Source organism: Pan paniscus, chromosome 5, assembly GCF_029289425.2.
Source record: "Pan paniscus chromosome 5, NHGRI_mPanPan1-v2.0_pri, whole genome shotgun sequence".
NCBI classification, from domain to species: Eukaryota; Metazoa; Chordata; class Mammalia; order Primates; family Hominidae; genus Pan; species Pan paniscus.
Window position 1 is genome coordinate 139,458,191 of NC_073254.2, and position 21,241 is coordinate 139,479,431.

General features: G+C 38.4%; 1 long non-coding RNA gene across 1 annotated transcript in view; it reads right to left on the minus strand.

Moving 5' to 3' along the window:
• Positions 1–589: 589 nt before the first annotated feature.
• The window catches only part of LOC134730516 (uncharacterized), a 41,544-nt gene continuing 20,892 nt past the window's right edge, over positions 590–21,241 (minus strand). Inside the window, exons 3-6 of the long non-coding RNA XR_010112302.1 lie at positions 18,670–18,789; positions 4,959–5,225; positions 4,151–4,416; positions 590–3,235 (exon numbers count right to left, since the gene is read on the minus strand). This is a non-coding gene — a long non-coding RNA (uncharacterized LOC134730516). The remainder of the gene's footprint in view (positions 3,236–4,150; positions 4,417–4,958; positions 5,226–18,669; positions 18,790–21,241) is intronic.

A 21,241-nucleotide genomic window follows, 5' to 3' on the forward strand; every position in this document is an offset into this window, starting at 1 on the left:
CACAAGGTGATTAAAGTTTAACAGGGTCTACATTGAGATAGGGAACACTGAAAATTACCAGCTCGACTCATGCTTTTTTAGCCTAAAAATTTAGAACTAAATGGACATATGGGTTATCTACAAATGTGACTGTAGTTTGAATAAGCAAAGGATTGTTTATTTTTACAAATGAGACAACTGATATTTCATACCTAGCTAGCAAATATCACACCTAGATGTAATAAAGACCAATTAATTCTCAAGAATTGAGAGCCATCAGTGAGAACAAACAAATTCATTTTCTGGATATGGTTTATAAAACAGAGAAAAATAAGCCTCCTAGGTGCTAGTAAGAATCCAGGCTTCTGCAGACTGTACCTGATCCGTGCCACAGATAAGTTCATCCCCAATTACACCTAGATGTTTAATATCTAATTAAATTGATAAATGTCAAAAAAAGTTGTGTCGAGGAACATGTAATTAAGAAAATTCTTATCAATGTATATTTCATGAAAAGCAAAATATTTAAATGAAAAAGCTTAACAAAAGCATATATAGTACGATCTTAATTTTTAAAGATGCATATATATGCCTATAAAAACATTGATGAAGCATTCGGAAAGGCATTTTATTTGTTTGTTTATTTTGAATAATTAAAGTGAGGGGAAATGGCCAACACCATTTAACTATGCTTCAAAATCCATCCTCAGGATTATAGTAAGCAGATAGAGGCAAACTGTACTGTAGTCTCCAAACATGTGGCCCTCCAGAGATGGGTACAGGAATGAACATCTCCTCCATCTTCTCTCAAGTGCTATCTTGGTTTCTGTTTTTGATTCTTTTTGGTGAGGAGTTTTTAACAAGAGCTGACACAGCTGATCCTAGAAGAATGGCATGGGAGGAGATGGCCCTCTACCACACCGACCCTGGCAGAGCATGGTACTCTGTGGGTAATCAGTTCACACAGAGCAGTTTTCAATTGTACTGCAATTGTTTGTCTTCACTACCATACAGTTGTGCTTATTATTTCTTGATGTGCACATATCTGGAGAAGCCCAGAACTTCTGGCTCTTACATGGAGGACCCCAGTGCAGATGAACCATTTTCACTGAAGAAAGACATTAGGATTGGTTTGGGGAGGCGAAGTAATGTTTTTCCTTGTTGCTGTCTCTGTCATATGGTACATAGGCATATGGAAGGAAGGGTAACCACTCCTGACATCACTGTGAGCATTGTGTGGGCATGTGTGTTTGTGCATGTGTGTGTGTGTGTGTGTGTGCATGCTTGTGTTCATGGGTGCATGAGGGGGTATGAAGAGGATGTGGTGGCTTGGTTTGTAGGATCAAAGGGCTTGAGCAGCATGGGTGGACGTTGCCTGCACACACAGGGATAGAAAAAGGCATGTTTTTGTTTCTGGTGGTTGGGGCAGATGGTGGGCTCATTCCAGCCTCTGTGTGCTTCGAGAAATGAGAAATCAGGCAGCACAGGGAGCTGAGCGGGCCCGGAGCTGGTCCTGCTAGGTTATGAGTGAGTGAAGGAGTGGGCTGTGTGTGTGTTTCCAGCTTCTACTGCGGGAACGACTTGCATACAGGCCTTAAATAGGAAAACTACTAGGGATTCTAGCTCAGTATCCTTTTTAGATATGCATGAGGAGAGAAAGTTGGGAGACACACATTCAGCTGGCAGGAAGTTCCTTTTTTGTGCCGACTCAGACATGGTTGAAAGCTGTCTCTACAGGACAGTACTCATGGCATTTTAGGCTGAAGCTTTGAAGCCTTGCCTCACTGCAGCTATTTATAGAGGAGCTGATTTTTATAAGAACAGAAAGTGTATTCTTGAGGGCAAGCTTTCCTTTCTTTTAAGATTTCTTGAAAAGATTTAGAAAGGTTAAACAGTTACTACAGAATCTTATGGTAAAAGGCATAACACTGTTTAGAGTAAATAAGGGAGTCTTTATGAAAACACCATGATGCATATACAGTAGCTTCTGCATGAATCAAATTGTATGCTTTGAAAGCATAATTGATATTCTTAGGTGGGATGATGGCTTGGTCCTGTCAGTATACTGAATAGACCAGTGCTAGCCTGTAAGGAATAATGATTAAATCAAAAGAAATGACACCAGCAGAGGAGTACAAATAACCCATATTAGAATATCAGCATGAACTTGAGTTTGGGAATTATTTATAACCTTGAAATTCAAAAATAATTTCTAGGGAGCACATATGAACACATACAGATGACTTGTCTCAGCATCTAATAGAAACTGCTTTTCACTGGTTTAAGTAAATGGTAATTCTTAGGTGGAATTGTGTATCTCTGTTAGGAAGATTATGATAATTTGCTTGGTCTTGGAAATCATATGAATAAAAAAAGAGCACAATTCATAGATGGAAGGCCTCTTTTTTCTTCTTTCACTTTTTCTTAGCATATACATTTTAAAAAGTAACTCTTTCAGAAAGCAAAATGAATACAAGTTATTGACAGAGTGTGTTGCAGAAGAATTTTTCTTTTTGAGCTTACAGTTCCTATGGGAAGGAATGCAAAATTCTTCTAGCTATTGAAAAGCATTGGAGTGTGATGGCAGAGCTTAAATAATGTCCTGTTTTTAGTCAGGGAAAGGGTTCGATATGTCCCTTGTGTACCACGGTGAGAACAAATATACAAATACTTACATGACATTGGGCTGTCTTCCTCTAAATGTTTTTGTTCTGTCGGTGTGAAGGGGGGGAAAAGCCAGTAACTCATAAAAATCGCATTTCTCCATTTCATTTCAAGTGCAAGTTTTGTTCCTGAGACATATTCAAAGTGGTGAATAGGACAAAATATGTTTTATGTTCCCATTCATCTTTAAAATAGCCGCTTGACACTGTTAGCTTGTGACCGGACAATTACTTGGCACGTAACCCATGCAGACACCACCCTTGACAGAATTAGAGGAAATTCTTCTCCAAGGATGAAGTGTTCTTGAACAATTCACTGGAAGCACTAGATACAAATTCGCTCTTTTTTCTATATCTCATGCATGCCAACTTGCTTGCTTACTCATTTTCATGTGTTATAAATGGTTTTGCTTGTTTCCTGTTTCATTTCCACAATTATCCCTTCCCTGTGGTTCACATCAGTTAAGCAGAAGATGGAGGTATTCCACACACTTGTAATTCAGGTCTTCTCAGAGCATTTTTTCTGGGTTATTTTAGAAGGTGCTTACATGGTGTCAGCAATAACCTACATAATTCTTCAAGTGTCATAACATCTGTAAAAAAAAAAAGCCTCCATTTAGCTCACTTTTCTTGCTGAACAAAACGCATTCTCTGAGCATGGATTATAGTTATAAAGAATAACATTTATTCTAGCCCAACCTTAGGCTTCCCTATGCTCAAGTAATAGAGTGAATGACTTGCTTACTTAGGGAGACTGTTAGCTGCCATTCTGGATCTTCAAGGGGTAGGGTAGAAACATCTTCAGCACCACCCCCCCTCCCCAAATGACAGTACTATATGTGAAGAGAAGAATGGGGGTACAATCCTGAGAATTTCTTGAGAAGCACAATGCCCTAACTACTCCCACCTAACCTCCTGCCAAGAAAACAGATACAGAGACGCTCATACCCTTTATCTGTAGTGTTGTGTCAAGGAACATTTTTAAGCTCAGTCTCCTGAACTCATTCTCTTGGTCTTGCCTATTCTCATTCTTTCAGACTTCTAGCTTCAGATCCCATTTTTCTACTTGGCCTTGGCCTTGATGCTTTAGACTTTCCCTTGCCTTCCAGCATACTCATGTCTAGGATGACTGCTCCTCTCTGATTTTATGTCCTGCTTCCATGGGTAACCTTTACCTCTGTGTGACTTCAGATTTCTCCCTGCTCCTTACTGGTGCTCATCACCAGCAACAGCCTCAAGGGACTGTGGCCAGTGTCAGAGTTAAAGGAAGGGGAGGCTGTAGAGAAAAGAAAATGCTTTTTCTTCATCCTCCTTTGTTCGAATCATGGCCATGAGTATCTGTAAGCTATGTGCAGAATTCTAGCAAGTTGTGCATGCCTGGAGAGATAGAGAGTTATAAGGAGGAGCTTTCTTACTCATTTACCTAAGACTCATTTTAAGCCTCTTTCCTTTCACTCTATAAAGTAGACCACTCTCTCATGATATCCATGCATTTATCTTTTACTCACATGAGTGTGTCTCTGTGGCTTCTGTGTCTCAGTGACAGTTTGGGAAGGATTGATCTAAGGTTGCATTCCCTGTTTGCCTTCCATGGCTTTCCTTGTGCTCTGTTTTCACCATAGCAAGGGCAGGACCACCAGACAGTCATCCCCAAAGCAAGCCAGTGTCAAGAGGAGAACTTGAAAAGGTCTGTCCACTGGGAATGTGTTCATAGGTGGTCACTCTTCACCACATCTTCTTACACAGTGCTTACACAGTGCCCTGTTGTGCTCTCCTGAGGGACACGGGCATGTGGAAATCAGGAGCCAGGCAAACCAGCACAGAAGGCACTCATGGTTATTACAAAAGTGGGGTTCAAAGCCTCACAACATTTTAATATTACAAAGAGTTAGATTTTAGCATTCTATTACTTCAAAGATTATCAAATGAAAGTCTTCTTCTGCAGTGTTATAATAAGCATGGATCTTTTGAACATATTGAGCAGACTTCAACATAAATGATGATAGTGGTCTCATTCCCCTGTTAGAAGTTTTAGCTTGGAATCTGAGAATCATTAAATTATTATACAGTTCAGAGTAGTATTGAATCCATTCATTTTTGCAGCACCAGAGCCAAAAAAAAGTCTTTTAATGCCTTCCTAAAGACTCCCACTAGTAACAGTTTTAAACAAGGTGAAAATATATTTGTGTTATCTAAAGTTTTAGATTAAGTTTGCTTTGGAAAGATCTTTCAAAAGAAGAATTGTTTGAAGCTTCTAGTTGATTTCAAATTTATTTTATTATAATTTCAAAGGAGTTATCATTTTTTACCACTTACCCATGGCACAGAAGACATTAGCATTCCCAGGCAACGTTGGTAAGGTTAGGTTTTCAATGTGAGATGCATACTGATAAATAATGCAGGTTCTTTCTCTTATCTCTATTAGTAGAGATGGCTTAGTGGTATTGAGACTACAGGAAAATTATGAATTGATGTAACTCTGACAGAGGATAGCCCCCTGCAAAAAAAGTTGACTCATAATCTCTACTTTGGAATTGATGCTTTAAATCCATTCCAATCACTGTTAGCCACACTTATGCTGATCTGTTAAAAAAAAAAAAGTTGAAAGCACTGTTGTTTGAGTGATTCGATACTAATTTTTGGAACAATTGCTATATATGTCAGGGACTGTGCTGGGCCCCAGGGATAGAGCAGTGAACAAAAAGACAAGAGCCTGCTCTCATAAACTTGTGAAATAACATACTTAGATGACTCAAAGCCAAGAATCAAATAAACCCTACTGGTTTTCTCCAGATGTTTTTGTCCTTGCCTTTTCCCCCCTCTAATGAACTCCTGGCTCTAGACCCAAGCATTGGCTCCCACCATTTGGGAGCCATACCATATTTGAAGCTTTGCCACTCACCTCTGGGCATTAAGGATCTTTACACAATTTACCACTTTCAGTTTTGCACTTCTCTTTGACTTCTGCTTCCCACATTGCTTCAGGCTAGGACTTACTGCAGGTGACCCTGGCCCTAAAAGACCTACCCGTTTCTACCTCCCCATGCCCTGACACCCAGAAATCTTGGCGCTTGCATGGTGATGGTTTCTGTGACCACAGAGTCCCCTTGGAAGTGATGTGGATCTGTCTCTACTTCCATGATTGCAGCTGGGAAATTACATGGAGAAATTTGGGGGACTGTAGCTGAAACCCCACCATGACAGATATTCAAATATGAGACAATAATGCAAGGATGACAATAAATTGGAAGAAAAACTTCTGAGAATTGTTTGATTTGCCCTCCTGATAGTTTCATTTCTTATAAATAAAAAGGGGGGCTGCCATCTTGGATCTAATTCTGATGAATAAGGGAAGCCGTTGCTGAAGTGGAAGTGACTATGTTATCCTATATGTACTAACCAGAGGAAAGAGCCCTCAACTTCTGGGGAGAGGCAGATTTTTCAAAAAGCAAAATTCTAAAACCTAATATTCCAGAAGGGATCCAAGAGGCATGAGTGGCTCTTAAAAATAAAATTAAAAAAATAAGATAAAATAAAATTCTGATAGTCCTGCAAGAAATAGTTCTTATAAGGGATAAAAGTTAATCATCTAAAGAAGTAGGGAGCTCTCAGGTGAGCTCTCATCTTGAACTGTAGTTCTTATAATCCCATGTGTCGTGGGAGGGACCTGGTGGGACATAATTGAATCATGGGGGCAGTTACCTCCATGCTGTTCTCATAATAGTGAGTTCTCACGAGATCTAATGGTTTTATAAGGGGCTTTTCGCCCTTTTACTCGGCACTTCTCTTTGCTGCTACCATGTGAAGAAGGACGTGTTTGCTTCCCCTTCTGCCATGATTGTGTTTCCTGAGGCCTCCCCAGCTCTGTGGAACTGTGAGTCAATTAAACCTCTTTCCTTTATAAATTGCCTAGTCTCAGGTATGTTTTTATTGGCAGTGTGAGAACAGACTAATACAGAACATAAACCTGTTCTTGGAATCTAAAGTGAGCGTAGATAATGAGTAGCTGTTTTGTCAAGCCATGTCTTTCCTACTCACCCTTGTTCAGTTTACTTTGTTTGCCCTTTAATGCTTCCTCTGGCTTTTGATTTCCTTCTGCCTGTGAATTTACCTATGTATTTAAATTTCTCTCTGTTTCTCTCTCTCTGTCTCTCACTCTCTCTCATCTCTATATTTGTTTCTTGGAATATCTCTCCTTGGATTTCAAACCTACTTCAACCTATATTTGCATGTGATCTCTTTCTCCTTCATGGTCTTGGTATACTCCTGGTACCATACTTACACTTTATTGGTTTCTTCTTCCCCTTCCCTAACCCTTGCTCCCTGTTGTGATGGCCAGAAAGACTCTGCAGAAAGACTGTGTCCTCAGTAGGGGTGGGGACTGAAAGATTCGGAAGCTTTCTACAGTGATGCTTCCTTCTCATCAACCCTACCATGCCAGCTCCACTTTTTACATTCAAACACTTACCTGAAAATTTAAAGATAAATTCAAGAGTGAATTCATTCACTTTACAAAGTAAAGAGGGATGAGAGTCCCTTTAAGTAGCAGCTTCTCAAGTGTTTGTTTACAGATCATTAAATATTTAACTTAGTAAGAAACTAAAAGCTGAAAATGTTCCAAACCACTGTTGATTAAATAGAAAACTGGAATTAAGATAAGGCAAATCTGAAATTGAAATAACAACCAATTTGAAATTTTCATTTTATCAGACAAGAAGTTAAAATACTTGACTGTCTGGTTCAACAGGGGACATCTGGCAAGCCCAGGTCTTGCCTTTTCTGGCAACTGAGACCTGATGTTGAGCTTTTGGGTCATTCTGAAACCTGTACTGCATCTCTCCAGGGCAGAGGGTGCCTGCTCCATTCTTAGCCCTGCTCCCTACCCGCTTTTGTGTCTTCACCCTTGGCCAAGATACAAACGATTGAAGGATGAGCTAATTTCCAAGGATGAATATTGCTAACGTGGCTAAAAATACAAGAATATAATCAGCAAGTCTAACCTGCATCATAAAAGTGCTAAAGATAATATAAAAGGATGTCCAAAACTGTACCTTGAACCAAAGAATGAGGAAGAAATAAAGGCTTGATGGAGTAGAGATGGGTGGGGTAAGGCAAAATGATTGAGAAAACAGAACCACTCAACTTTGAATTCACCTTCGTCTACTGTAGCAAGGAGAATGATCTTCAAACTGGAAAGAACAAAGCAAACATAGTTAAGAAGGAACAGAAACCCCAGATAAGGAAAGTGATAGTGAGAAAACACTTAGCTGACAAAGCATTCAAGTCTGTGGATAAACTGCGTTCTAGTAGAATTACAGTGTTTACAAAACTACTCTTGGTAATTGTGGAGAATTTATGAAGAGAGATACAGAAAGACTAGATGGATAAACATCTTAATTTTTTTTGTTTTTTTTGGATATTGTACTTGATATTATATTTGGTGTCTGTTATATATACAGCAAATTGCAAAAATAGATGATAGAAATATATATTATATCTAATATAATGTATATTAGGCACCCTGAAACATGTTATGAAAAGACTAGCTCCAAAAGATGAGAGGGCGCTGGTCATGTGGAGCAGTTGTCCTGGCGACGGTGTTGCAGAGACCTCATGTTGAATTCGTGTCTGCTTGTCCATCATCTGAGCACAGTGCTCATCATGTTGCCCCATCTTAATGGTTAATGAGGGGAGAAAGTGGATTTTAGACACTAAAGACAGATTAATTTGAAATCAAGATCTAGAAAGGGACATAATGACTCCTAGTATCAGCATGGATTTAGAAAGTATTTCGTTTCCTTTTTTCTATGTGAGTATTTAATTTCTTTTTATAAAAATTGCTGCACACTATGCCATTATTTACTTTACTGATTCAGGCATTTGATAAATACATACATATTAAGTACTTACCTGGCTCTGAGTCCAAGTTTGAGAGGACAGAGATAATCAGACCCTGACTTTGACCTTGAGACCTCCCAGTCTATTTGAGAACATAAGGAATTGTGAAGAACAGAACAGATCTGGGTCAGTAGATGATGACTTTGGTCTTTGGGTGTGGTGATTTTGAGGTGCCATGGATCTCCAGGTTGGGATATCTAGTAGTCATTTGGAGATGTCTGGAGCTCTGGACAGAGCTCTTGTCTGGGAATATAGGTAGGAGGTAGGTAAAGCTGTGGTCATGTTGAGAAGAAATGAGAGTGAATTATGGAAAGGGCTCAAAATACAGGTATCAGGAGAGGAGCCCGTTACTGTGACTGAGACAGAATCAGCAGAAAGTTAGAAGGACCATGAAAGGCTGCCAGGTGGAAACCAAGGGAAGTGAGACCATCACAAAGGAAAGGATATGGAGGTTAGAAAGATGAATTCTGCAGAGTCTACTACTTCCAGAATTAGATCATTGATGATCTTAGCTAGGACAGCTTAGTGGAGTGGTGAGGACAGCAGCCAATAGCAGTAACCTAAAGAGCGATGGATGTGAGAAACTAGAGTGCCATGGTTTGGATGTGGTTTGTCCCCACCAAAACTCATGGTGAAATTTAATTGTCAATGTGGTGGTTTTGGGAGGTGGGGCCATTGAAAGATGATTAGATTGTTGAGATAGATTAAGTCTTTCTTGAGAGACTGGATTAATTTCTGCAGGTGTGGGTTGTTATAAAGTGAAGTTGCCTCTCACGTTTTTCTCTCTGCATGTGTCCATTTCCTCTTCCACTTCTTTGCCATGATGTGATACAGCATGAAGCCCTCACCAGAAGCCAAGCAGATGCTGATGCCATGCATCTTGGACTTCCCAGCCTGCAGAATCATGAGCCAAATAAACCTCTTTTTAAAAATATGTAAATTACCTAGTCTCATGTATTCTGTTATAGCCCCAAATAAATGGACCAAGATGTGGAGAGAGTGAATGAAGATTTTTATGGTCTTGGTTATGAAGGTTAGAGTAGGGCATGAGGTAGATGGAGAGATTTTTTTCTTTCAAATGATGATACAGATGTAGTCATTTTCTAATAGATAATGCAAATACAGCTTCTGTTTATTGAATTTTTAGGCATTGTGCTGAGCATTTTACCTACATTATACCATTTAATCTTCATACCATCTGTGGAGGTAGGTACTATCATTCTCAGTTTATAGATTAAAATATTGAGGCTTAGGGATGGTAAGTCATATGACCTCAGTACACAGATTGGAAGGGGCAAAGCAGGGCTCCAAACTCAGATTTCTCTGGTTGCAAATCTCTGTTTGTACTCAATATGCAGAGCAGTGGTTCTCAAACTTTAGCATGTATGAGAATTACCTGGAGATAAATACCTGTTGAAACACAGACTGATGGGCCCTAGCTCTGGAATTTCTGATTCAGTAGGTCTGAAGTGGGGCCTGGTAATTGTGCATGTCTAACCAGTTCCAGGTATGATTCTTGTCTCAGGACCACACTTTGAGAACCACTAGAAATGCAAACTCTTGGGTCCTAGCAATCTGTATTTTACCAAGTTTCCCAGATGATTCTGATGCATGCTAAAGTTTGAGAACCACTTTCCTAAGGTAAAGAAGAAGTTGGTGGAAAGGAGGATGTGGAAAATAAAGGAGAAGAAAAAAGTGATGCATAGAGGACCTGGAGGGGATGGGAAGTGCTGGGATTCATGATACAGGTGGACCTGGCAAAAAGAGTGAAGTAGTTCTGAAGTGGGAGGAGGTGGAAAGAGGGGATGAGAATTTGCAAGTGCCTGAGAGAAGACTGGGGACTGGAAAATGGAGGGCAGTGCTATGGCTTTCAGTGTTTCAGGATTTTAGCAAGACACTTGACAGTACCTCTTTTGATATTTGTTTTGGAAGGTGAGGAAATGAGAACTCACTGAGAGTGTATTAAGTGGCTTTGAAGCTGGCTGTCTCCTAGAAGAAACTTTCAGGGATGTGCCACTACGTTCTGTCGAACTTTTAATCAACCAGTGGCAAAGCACAGAAAGTACACTCTTCAAATCTGAAGATGACATGAAGCTGGGAGCAATAACTAATTACTGGGACAGCAGAGTCAGGAATCAAAAAGATACTGACTGGCTGGACTGATGGGCCAAATGAAACAAGATGAAATTTAATAGGTATAAATGTAACTTCCTGCACTTAAGTTTTTAAAAAAATCAACCTTACCATTAGAGGGGAAATTTTAGGAACCTGAGGCCAGTAGCTGAGGCAGCTCAGCATTGTATTAGCCTTATGGCTGCCTGGTTTAGCCTTAAATCTGGGTTCTATAACAAAATTATTGACTTATTCCTTATGCCAAATTCTTTCCTTGTCACCTACCTCTGGTAACATTTCACCACCTTTTGTTCCTGTGTCTCCACGTGTTCCACACTCCTGACCTGGTTTTTCTGTTCCTAAGTTTCTCTGGAATCAGAGTTGGCCTTTACTCTTGCCATTCTTTCCTGAGCCCACAGTCTTGGCCTGAACTCAAGTGCCCACATCTCTCTAGGATTTCAGCCCCTGGGGATGCCTGACCTCCCAGATACCTATCACATCTCTTCACGTCTTAGTGTGTTATCTGTCTGTGATGCATCGTAGCTGTGTGGGTCCTATTGCTACTTGGCAGTATTTCTGACATCACCTGCTTGCCTGCCACTTGCTCTTGTTTTCTGCTGTTGGGTCCACCCAAAGCTACAGGAAGTACATAACTGTAGAGATTTCTAATGAAGTTTCATTTTGAATGAGTGGGAGCTTTAGTTTCAACTTATGTGTAATTGCTCACAAAAATAAAATCTTGTACTCATATTGCACTGTAAAATTTATGAAGTAGTCAAGCCTTCTTTCGTTTTCTTGAAGATGAAAATGTAATTCTTGAGTTACTCCTGAAGAACAGGTTGGGGAAATGCAAATAAGAGCATTACTCTTCTAGAGTATGAAAAGATTACCAAATTTAGGTTTTCTGGTCAGTAAAATTATATTTTCCTAACTTGTTAACGAAAGAAGGCTTGACTAAGCAAAAGTTGTGTTATTCAACACCTAAGCAGTAAGATAAAAAGGTGAACTTTTGGAAATTTGGTATGCGTCAGTTCAAACGTATTTCCTACCTGAATCCAAACAGCTTTCACATTGTAAAGATTCAGGCTCATGCAGAAACTTGTTTGTGAAATAAATTAAAACAAAATAAAACAAAACAAAAGCAGCTGTTCTTTATTGGGATATATCTCAGCACATTGCATTGCTGAATTTAGGTTGAGCAAAAAGTCAAATATTGGAACTGTTAATAAGCATTATGTTTATTTGAAATTGCCTGTGAGCTAAGTTGATTAGGGATCCCTTGCTTTCAATTTAACAAATTATTTATTTTTTTTAAACTGACAAGAAATAGCTGCATTTTCACTAAGGTCTATGTCAAATTCTTGAGTTCAAATGCTTTTTATACATAAACTTTATATTTTTGATACCACCCCCGCTAGGATTCTTGCATTACTTCCTGGTTACTTGTAAAACCGAGACTCATCTAGTTATATTATTTGAAGTTAATAAACCACTGAAGGACCTTCAAATATTGTTATGATTCACTAACAGTGATTCCCTCTTTCCAAGTCACTGCATTTTGCACTGGCTGATTCAAATATCCACACTCCTTACCGTTAGTTGAAACAAATGAAAACAACATGTGTAAAAAAGCTATGGAACATCAGCAATACAATGTATTTCAACCACGAGTATGAAGGAAGGGACCATTTCTATCTTGTCTACTATTGCATTTGGAGTATATTAGTTATAGTCTAAAATCATATACAAAATTATCAATAATTGCTTCTTAATAAATGAAGTCTCAGTTCAAAAAAAAAAATTTATGAAGTACTTTCATGTATTTTTTTTTCATTTAAATTTGACTGTAATCCTGTAGATAGGTTTTGAAATCTTCATTTTGCAGCTGAGGAAATTGGAGCTCAGTATGGTGAAATGACTTGCCTAAAGCCACACAGCTACTAATTGGTAGAACTGGGATGGAAACCCAGGCCTTCTGATGCCAGCTACCGCCTCACATCTGCTCCTGTTAATCAACTGTTTGAAAACTTGGTTTTTCTCCCAAGTATTAGCTTTTTCTAAAGATATATATATATTGTGAGAGTGTCAAGTAGATAATGACTCCAGTGCATTCAAGTACTGCAAGGCCTTGAGAAGGGATTACCAAGTATGACATATCAGAGGGTTTTTAAAAATTATTATTTAACACATCAGCAACCACATCACACTTAAACTCTCAGTAACTAAAATAGATAATTGTCTTAAGGAAACATAAGCAATGCAGCTTAGTTCAGTGGTGAGACATCATTCATGTTTCTCTGGTTCTTGTCTAGGCCCTCATTAGTTTATGTTTGGATTTCTGTACCAATGGTTCACTGATGCACCTGGTTCCATTCTCTTTAGCACCAGTTCATTCTGCATCACACTGTGAGGTGACTCTTTCTTAAACATTGCTTTTATTATTGCCTCACCTTGGATCAAATACTTTTATTGGCTTCCTCTTGCCTGCAGCATCAAGTTTAAACTCCTTGCCTGGCTTTCAGTGCCCTTCATAATTTGATCGTATCTTATCTGGCACAAACCTATTCCTTAGGAAAGACCAATCTCCTCTCTATTTTATCCATGCTGGTTAGTCTTCATGTTTTCTGAACTTCTCAGATGGAATTCACTTCTTCACACATTTTAGTTATCTACCATAGGCAGTACACTGTGCTCAGCCTTGCATACTTGTGGGAATATTATTATAGTGACTGATTTAGCTAGAGAAAGCGTTTGCCACCTAAAACAAGTAATTGTAGTGGAAAGCCAGGTTTCCAAGCATGACTGAGAAAATTTCCTTGAAGAGAACACAGATTGGGAGTTTAAAACCAACCCTAATAAAAAAAAAAGCTTGATCCTGAGGAAGATATTGTTTGAAATCTGTGAAAATTGTGACTTTACAGAGGTCACGAAATCTCTTTGTTTCAGATATGGAAGGAGCATGAGAGGTTACTTTTAGATGATAAATATAGTGTAGTAGGAAGAACAAGAGGTTTGGTGTTAACATCTCATCTCTAACATTTACCAATTTGTTAACTTTGACCAACATTTTACCTCCTCAGGCCTCATTTTCCTCCATCTGTAATATGATAATGATACTTACCTAGATATATGTTTGCTGAAAAAACAAATGAGTGAAGTGACGTACCTAAGTGTGTACAGTACTTACCACATAGTGTGGTGCTTAATAAAGGAGCTACTATTATATAAAAGAAATGTTAATTTGGATGTTATAGTGTTTGGTGGGAAACTCAGATCCAGAATATCCTAATCCTGTCTTATTTTTTAGGAGATACCCATGCAAAATAAACAACTCCAAACATATGCACATAAGGCAATTGTCCTCCAACTCAATGTCCTGGCCTTCCCTGGAGAGCTGTAAGTTCTTTCTCTCAGGGACTAAGGAAGAGACCAAAGAAAGAGGCATGTGCCTCAGTGTGGGCAAACCCTTCACCTCCTGTAGACATCACCCTTTCACACTCAGTGCACTCCGTCATGGGCTGACATGAAGTACGCAAGAGCAGGAGACCGTGCATCTCCTTGCCTGGTCTAGCATCCACCTTCCCAAAATCTTACTGATATGAATTTTCTTCCACAGACTCAAATTGTATATTTTTTATTTGAATACAAAACAGAGAGAACTGGCCCTTCTTGGGGACAGTACTTTAGAAAACAGGATGTCAAAAGGTCTCATGTGGAATCTATTTATCTTTAGGGAGTCATTGGACTATAGGTTAAAAATAATAACATGGGGTCCTGAACACATAAAGAACAATTTGAAACAAACTTTGGGCCTTTTTCCTTCTAGGGAGTGAAAATTTGGAAATTTTAAATTGCTTAGCTCTTCCCCAAAAAAGGAAAATAGATGTACTCTTTGATCTAACAAAAAAAAGTAACTAAATGATGTGTATTATGGCCTTTTGAGGAAGAGTGAAATAATTGAGGAAGAAAAAAATTAGGAAAAAAGAAGGGGAGAAACCAAGGGAGAGAAGGCGATGGGAAAAGCAATGCCTGGGAATAAAGAAGGAGTAAAAGGAGAAATAACAAATGCATGGAAAAGAGGGAGAGAGGATAAGAAAGAGTGGAGGGGATGGGCCAGGGGGAGATATCTATGTAGAAACATTTAATTTCAATATGGTAGCTGAGAAGACTTTCCTGGTTATCTCTGTAGCTCCATACCAGGCAAGGAAATGGGGACTGAGACTACAAAATGAATGTATGTATGGAGCGGAGGGGAATGGTAGGAGTATGAGAAAGCCCAGAAAACAACAAAAACAAGGGAGAAAGAGTCTTCTAAACCCCCAGCAGAGTTGCCTACAAGATGAGTTCTATGTGCCCGCCAGGATACTGAAGCAGTGAGGAGAGGAGTGGGCCTGAAGAGACGGGCTAATGAGGATGTGATTGTCCTCTGGGTGACAGTGACCTGTGAGGACTGCTGAGAAAAGACCACAGGGCCCGAGGGCATCTCACTGATGCTGCCATGGATAGACAGTATCCCAAGGGGAGAGATCCTGTATTGACTGAAACTTGAAGTTCATTGCTCAGAAGAATGGGGGAATTCAAAATAGAGATAAAGTTACAGAAAAAAAAAGGAAGGTATATTTATTTGTATGAGAATTTAGTGTCTGAGAATTTGGTCCCACTATATGGAAAGTAAGCATGGTTATACAGTTACCTTATTCTGTGTCTGTACTAGGCTGAATCGTGCCCCCTCCATCACCCCTGCCCAAAACAGATGTCCACATCCTAATCCTGGAACCTGTGGATATTAACTTACTTGGAGAAAGAATCTTTGCAGATGTAATTAAGTTAAGGATCTTGAGATAAGGAGATCATCCTGGATTATCTGGGTAGGCCCTAAATTCAATGACAAGTATTCTTATGAGAGGCACACAGAAGAGAGACACAGAAGCAGAAAGGATGTGCAGATGGAGGCACAAGTCAAGGAATCCTGATAGTGACCAGAGGCTAGAGGAGGCAAGGAACAAAATCTCTCCTGGACCCACTGCAGGGAGTGTGACCCTGCTGACACCTTGATTTCAGACTTCAGGCCTCCAGAATCGTGAAGGACTAAGTTTTTCTTGTTTTAAGCCACCAAGTTTGTATTAATTTGTTACAGCAGCCACAGGAAAACTAATAGTGTTCAAATTCATCTTGCTAGAGATCTGTCTCCCAGAACAATTCTGAACAAACACTGTTTTCTATAAATTAAAGTGAACACTTTACATACTTGAAGACTGACATAAAATGGCAGAAATTCAAAATAAAAGGAGATTTTAGAGACAGTCTAATTGTCTTGCATTGAGGTCCTTTGCTTGTGGTTGGCAAATGAAGTACTGGCCAAACAAAGATGAGAGCCAAGTATCTGCCCTCCCAGTTCAGTGCTCTTTCTCCTACCCTGTGCTACCTCCTTGTAAGAACATAGGCTGTGTGTTCATCTGTTTTCATGCTGCTAATAAAGATATACCTGAGACTGGGTAATTTATAAAGGAAAGAGGTTTAATTGACTCACCGTTCCACATGGCTGGGGAGGCCTCACAATCATGGCAGAAGGCAAATGGGGAGCAAAGTCACATATTAATATGGTGGCAGACAAAGAAAGAGCTTGTTCAGGAGAACTCCCCTTTATAAAACCATCAGATCTCCTGAGACTTACTATCACGACAACAGCATGGGAAAGACCCACCCCCATGGTTCAATTTACTCCCACCAGGTCCCTCCCACCACACTTGGGAATTATGGGAGCTACAATTCAAGATGACATTTGGGTGGGGACACAGCCAAACCATATCAGGCAGTATCTTACACATGTTTCATATATTCATCTATCAATTATGTATTGATCACAAATGATGGGCACTCTTCTAGCTATTAAAGATATAATAAAATATATTTTTAAATTATAGTATATGTTAATGTATGTATTGGGGGAGGGAGTGGTAGGAGTATGAGAAAGGCCAGGAAACAACAAAAACAAATCTTAAAAATAGGGAGAAGAGTCATCAGCACAGTTGCTTACATAGAGAAGGTGCTCAGATGTTGGTTTACTACTTTCGCTTTCAGTTCTTTTCTTCCCTAAAGCTCCTAAGGAAACTCCAAGATCATTTTTGACTCTGGCAAGCTGCATTACACAGCTCCAGTTTCCTAACATTTCCTTGATGGATTATTGTGGTTTCTTAAGAATGATCTCCTTTAAAACAATATTTATGTTACTTCTTAAAAATGTAGCATGGCATTTAAGGTACAAAGACAGATGTAGCCTACATGGACTCATCCATATTATCAACACTGATTAAATTCACCCTGTGGAAATCGTGCCACACACAGGCTTGGTAAAATAAAATTCTTAACCAGATTGCAAATCAATTAGTAATATTCTGAATCATATGTTCCTAAGCATTATACTTAATTTTAAGTTTTCTATAGTGATTAAATATCCTTTCACATGTTATGTTTTATATCTTAGCCATTCTTAACAAATTTTGGTTATGCTGGCATCTTGCTAACAGAATACAAAATATTCCAGCTTTCTTAACAGCACTTCTAATAATGTTGTACTTACACTTGTCATCAACACACTTCACAGTATTTTTTTTCTTTTAGACCAGAATTATATTAGTATTTCTCATAGCATTAAAAAAATTCCAGTTTTGCCCACTAAAAGGTCATAGTACTTAGACAAGGAAACTGATTATATTTCTTACGTAGACAAATAGAGACACCAGGAACACTTACAGACACAGCCACAGGCTGTGAATACGTAACTCCAAATGCCTAAATAAAAATTCAACATCAAGTTAACTTCCAATTACTTGGATACTTGCTGACTTTTGGGGAGTATTACATTTAATGGAATTTTAAAATGTTGTACTAAAAAACTTTCTATTTTATAGACTGTGAGCACCATGAAAATGAGGTAATTTTTATCTGTGTGACTTCAACAAGTTACTTAATCTTTTTGTGCCTGTGTCCTAATCTTTAAAATGAAGATAACAGTAGTACGTACTTCAGAGGCCTTAGTGAAGACTAAATGACATATATATGCCAGAAAATAGAACACAGGCACTTGACATAGACTCTTTATTGGTATGCTTGCTGCCTTGCCCAGTGACTGACACAGAGGAGATGATCAATGATATTTGTAAGTGAATATAGACAATGACAGGCATAGAGGGAGGCACCTGGAGTGCCCCCACAGAACATGACTTAGGAGCACATTTACAAATACATTGTGTTTCCTTATTCCAACGCAGCAGATATTTTCTTCCTTTGCTACCATCTGACTTTTAGACTGGGTGGTTGGGGAACAGAAGCAAGAAAGTGTCATGAAGTAACTTTGCAGTCTCTTCACCACTCTCAGGGCAAAGGTGTCCAGAATTTAAAGTTTATTTGGGTCTCCACCCACCTACTGATTTAGTGTCCCTCTAAGTCTTTAGTGCCCCTGTGAGAGTCCTACTAGAGTGTTAATGGGTTGAGATTGAAATAAAAATTGCTAACATTTATTATGTACCGAATGGGCCAGGCACTAGAGGAAGCATTTCACCTGTTTTATTTCATTTAGGCTTCACAACAAACAAAAGAGGCAAGCACTATTATTTAGACTACTTTATGGAAGGAGAAACAGAGAGTTAAAGAGTCTGACTGACTTGCTCAAGATCACCTAAATTTGCGATGGATGGTCTGGAACCCAGCTGGGGCTCCTGCAGTTCATATTCTTATTTAGTCGGTATTCCATGTCTGATGGCAGCCTGTGATCTTACACTCAAGGAAGTTTGGATGTCTCCCAATATTTCTCCCCAGGTTTAAGGAGTCACTAGCTGGTTGGACATTATCAGATACTGGGAGGTAGCAGTGAATATAGTTATGATCACTGTCCCCATTTCACTCAGTGTGGCTAAATGCTTTTGTTCATTAGAGAAAAAAAATGAGATGGATGAGTCTCCAAGGGAGTATTGGATTCAATTACTTTAATTTTTGTGTGTGATTTAAATGCACTTACCACAGTTTAGAAAACAGAGGATCTGAAGCTCGGAGAAATATAACAAAGCTGGCATATGGAAAATGAAATCTAGGCCTTAAATCTCTCTTAGTGCAGCATTTCTGCTGCTTCTTCTGCTCCCTATGCAAGAAAAGTAGTTATTTGTAGGAAAAGAAGAGCAAGAAACTAGGTGAATTTTATATACTGGGCTGAAACAAGGCCAGTGCCAATGCCACTATATCAAAAAAAGTTGTGGGAAAACCAATCTTAAGACTGGTTATAAATGAACAACTTGTTGCAGACAAATGCTCCTGATGGGAACAGCTTAAAAAATCCAGCTAAAATAGAAAAATCGTATGTTTTAAAGTCTTGGCTAATTGTCCGGGCAGTCAAGACTTGAAAAGCGAATCACAGAAAGAAGGGAAACTAACTAAGGTGAGCACAATATTAGAAGCTGGGCAGAAGGTGACAGCTAAGAGATAATGAGGCCAGCAGAACTTTAAGCAATTGCATAGCCATGTGAATAAAAAATTAGAATTCTGGCCAGGCATGGTTGCTCACACCTATAATCCCGCTGCTTTTGGAGGTCGAGGTAGGAGGATCACTTGAGGCCAGAAATTTGAGATCAATCTGGACAACAGCAAGACTCTGTTTATAAAAAACAAACAAACAAAAATAATTAGAATTCTACTTTGCCATAATAGGCAGCGCTTAAAAAGCCAAGATCCTAGAGAGAAATGAAGTACAGAGAAGTGAGCCCAACACTTGAGACATTTACTGATGAAGATATGCAAGGCAAGAGGCTAAAAAACTAAGCAAAAAGTAACTGAATGTAAAAAGGAATTTTATGCAGCCTCGTGTGCTGGAGAGACAAAAACTGGAGTTCAGGAATTGGTAAGGAGGAAGGGCCCTAAGAAAGAACTGTAGATATTGGGCTTATTAGATATAGACTTAAAAATAATTGAGATTAACATATTTGATTAAATAGATGACAAAAATGAAGACTTTCACTACAGAATTGAAATTGTTAAAAAGCAAGTGGAAATTCTGGATAAGAAAATATAATAACAAAATTACTTGAATTAATTAACTCAGATGGGTTTAAGTGGAAACTGAACATACTCGAAAAGGGAATTAATAAGCTGGAAAATAATCAGTACAAAATATCTAGATTGAAGAGTTAAAAGTAAAAATTATAAAAAGTAGAGAAAATTGTGTAAGAGATTTATGGGGCATGGACTAATATGTATAATTGGAGTCACAGAAGGGTAGGAGAGAGATTGGAGTAGAAGAGATTGAAGTAGATACTTCAACAGAAGAAGCATTAATGGCTGAGAATGTTCAAAACCAATGAAAGACAACATCACAAAATCAAAATGCACTTGCAACCCAAAGCAAGGTAAGTACAAAGAAATCATAGATAAATACTTAACAGAAAAACTGCCAAGAACCAAAGTGATAGATTAGATATTAGCATCTAGAAAAAACAAAAGCACAATACCTTCAAAAGAGTAATAACATGACTGACAGCTGGCTCCTTAAAAGAAATACCAGAAGCTGAAAGAAAATGTCTGCCAACTTAGAATTTTATATACAGCAGAAATATCCTTCATAATTATGATGAAATAAGAAATATTTCCAGACAAAATGAAGGAAATTATCACCAGCAGAAAATATGCAAAAGAAATACTCAGTAACTAAAGAGAGCTTTCCAGGCAGAAAGAATCTCAGCAGAAACAAAGTGAAAGCAATAACAATAGCAACAACAGCAACAGCAAAAGGAAAGGAAAAGCAACAGAAATGGTCAATACAGTCAGTTCTGTTACAGCACATTTCTAAAAATCACAAAACTATACAAAATTAATAATGAAAACCGCAGGCTTAGAGGGAAAATGAGTTTACATTTACAGCATTTAAAAATTTCATAGTTGACACGAAAATATAGACAGAAACCTAATGAAAACTAGCAAAGTTTTACACATTAAGTGGTTAAGAAACATATCAGTTCTACAATAAATATGGCGTTTTATCTTGAAAAAAACTTTGTGTGTGTGTGAACGTGGGTATCAGAAAGTTTGCAGCTTGTGAAGTGGTAAAAGTAAGGTTATCTGAAATTTGACAAAAAGTTGTAATGGATATAGCTCATAACACACACGGTGAACTGAGGCAGCTGACAGATGTTTGAGATGAATACCTGTGTACATTTTTATATTTTATTTTGCTCAGTTAAGCTGAGCACAGTTTTTCTTTTTTTGCATTCACCTGTGTTTCTCATGGATAAAATTGAGCAAAAGCAAATGCAAAATTTACATTATACTAACGTGATTTTCTAGTATATCAATTGCATTAAAACAAATTCATGTTTTCAAAGCAAGCATTATAGAAGCACTGACTGTATGAAAGAAAACCTAAATAAATATTGGTTGTACAAAGCAATAAGAGATATGTGCATAATTAACATTTATGACAATATTGGCACAAAAGTTTGCAAGGGGGAAATGATGTTAAATTTTTTTTATGATCGTAATATGGTTTGGGAAGTGGAAATAGTACTAATTTAGTCCTAATAACTCAAAAGGCATGTAGTAATTTC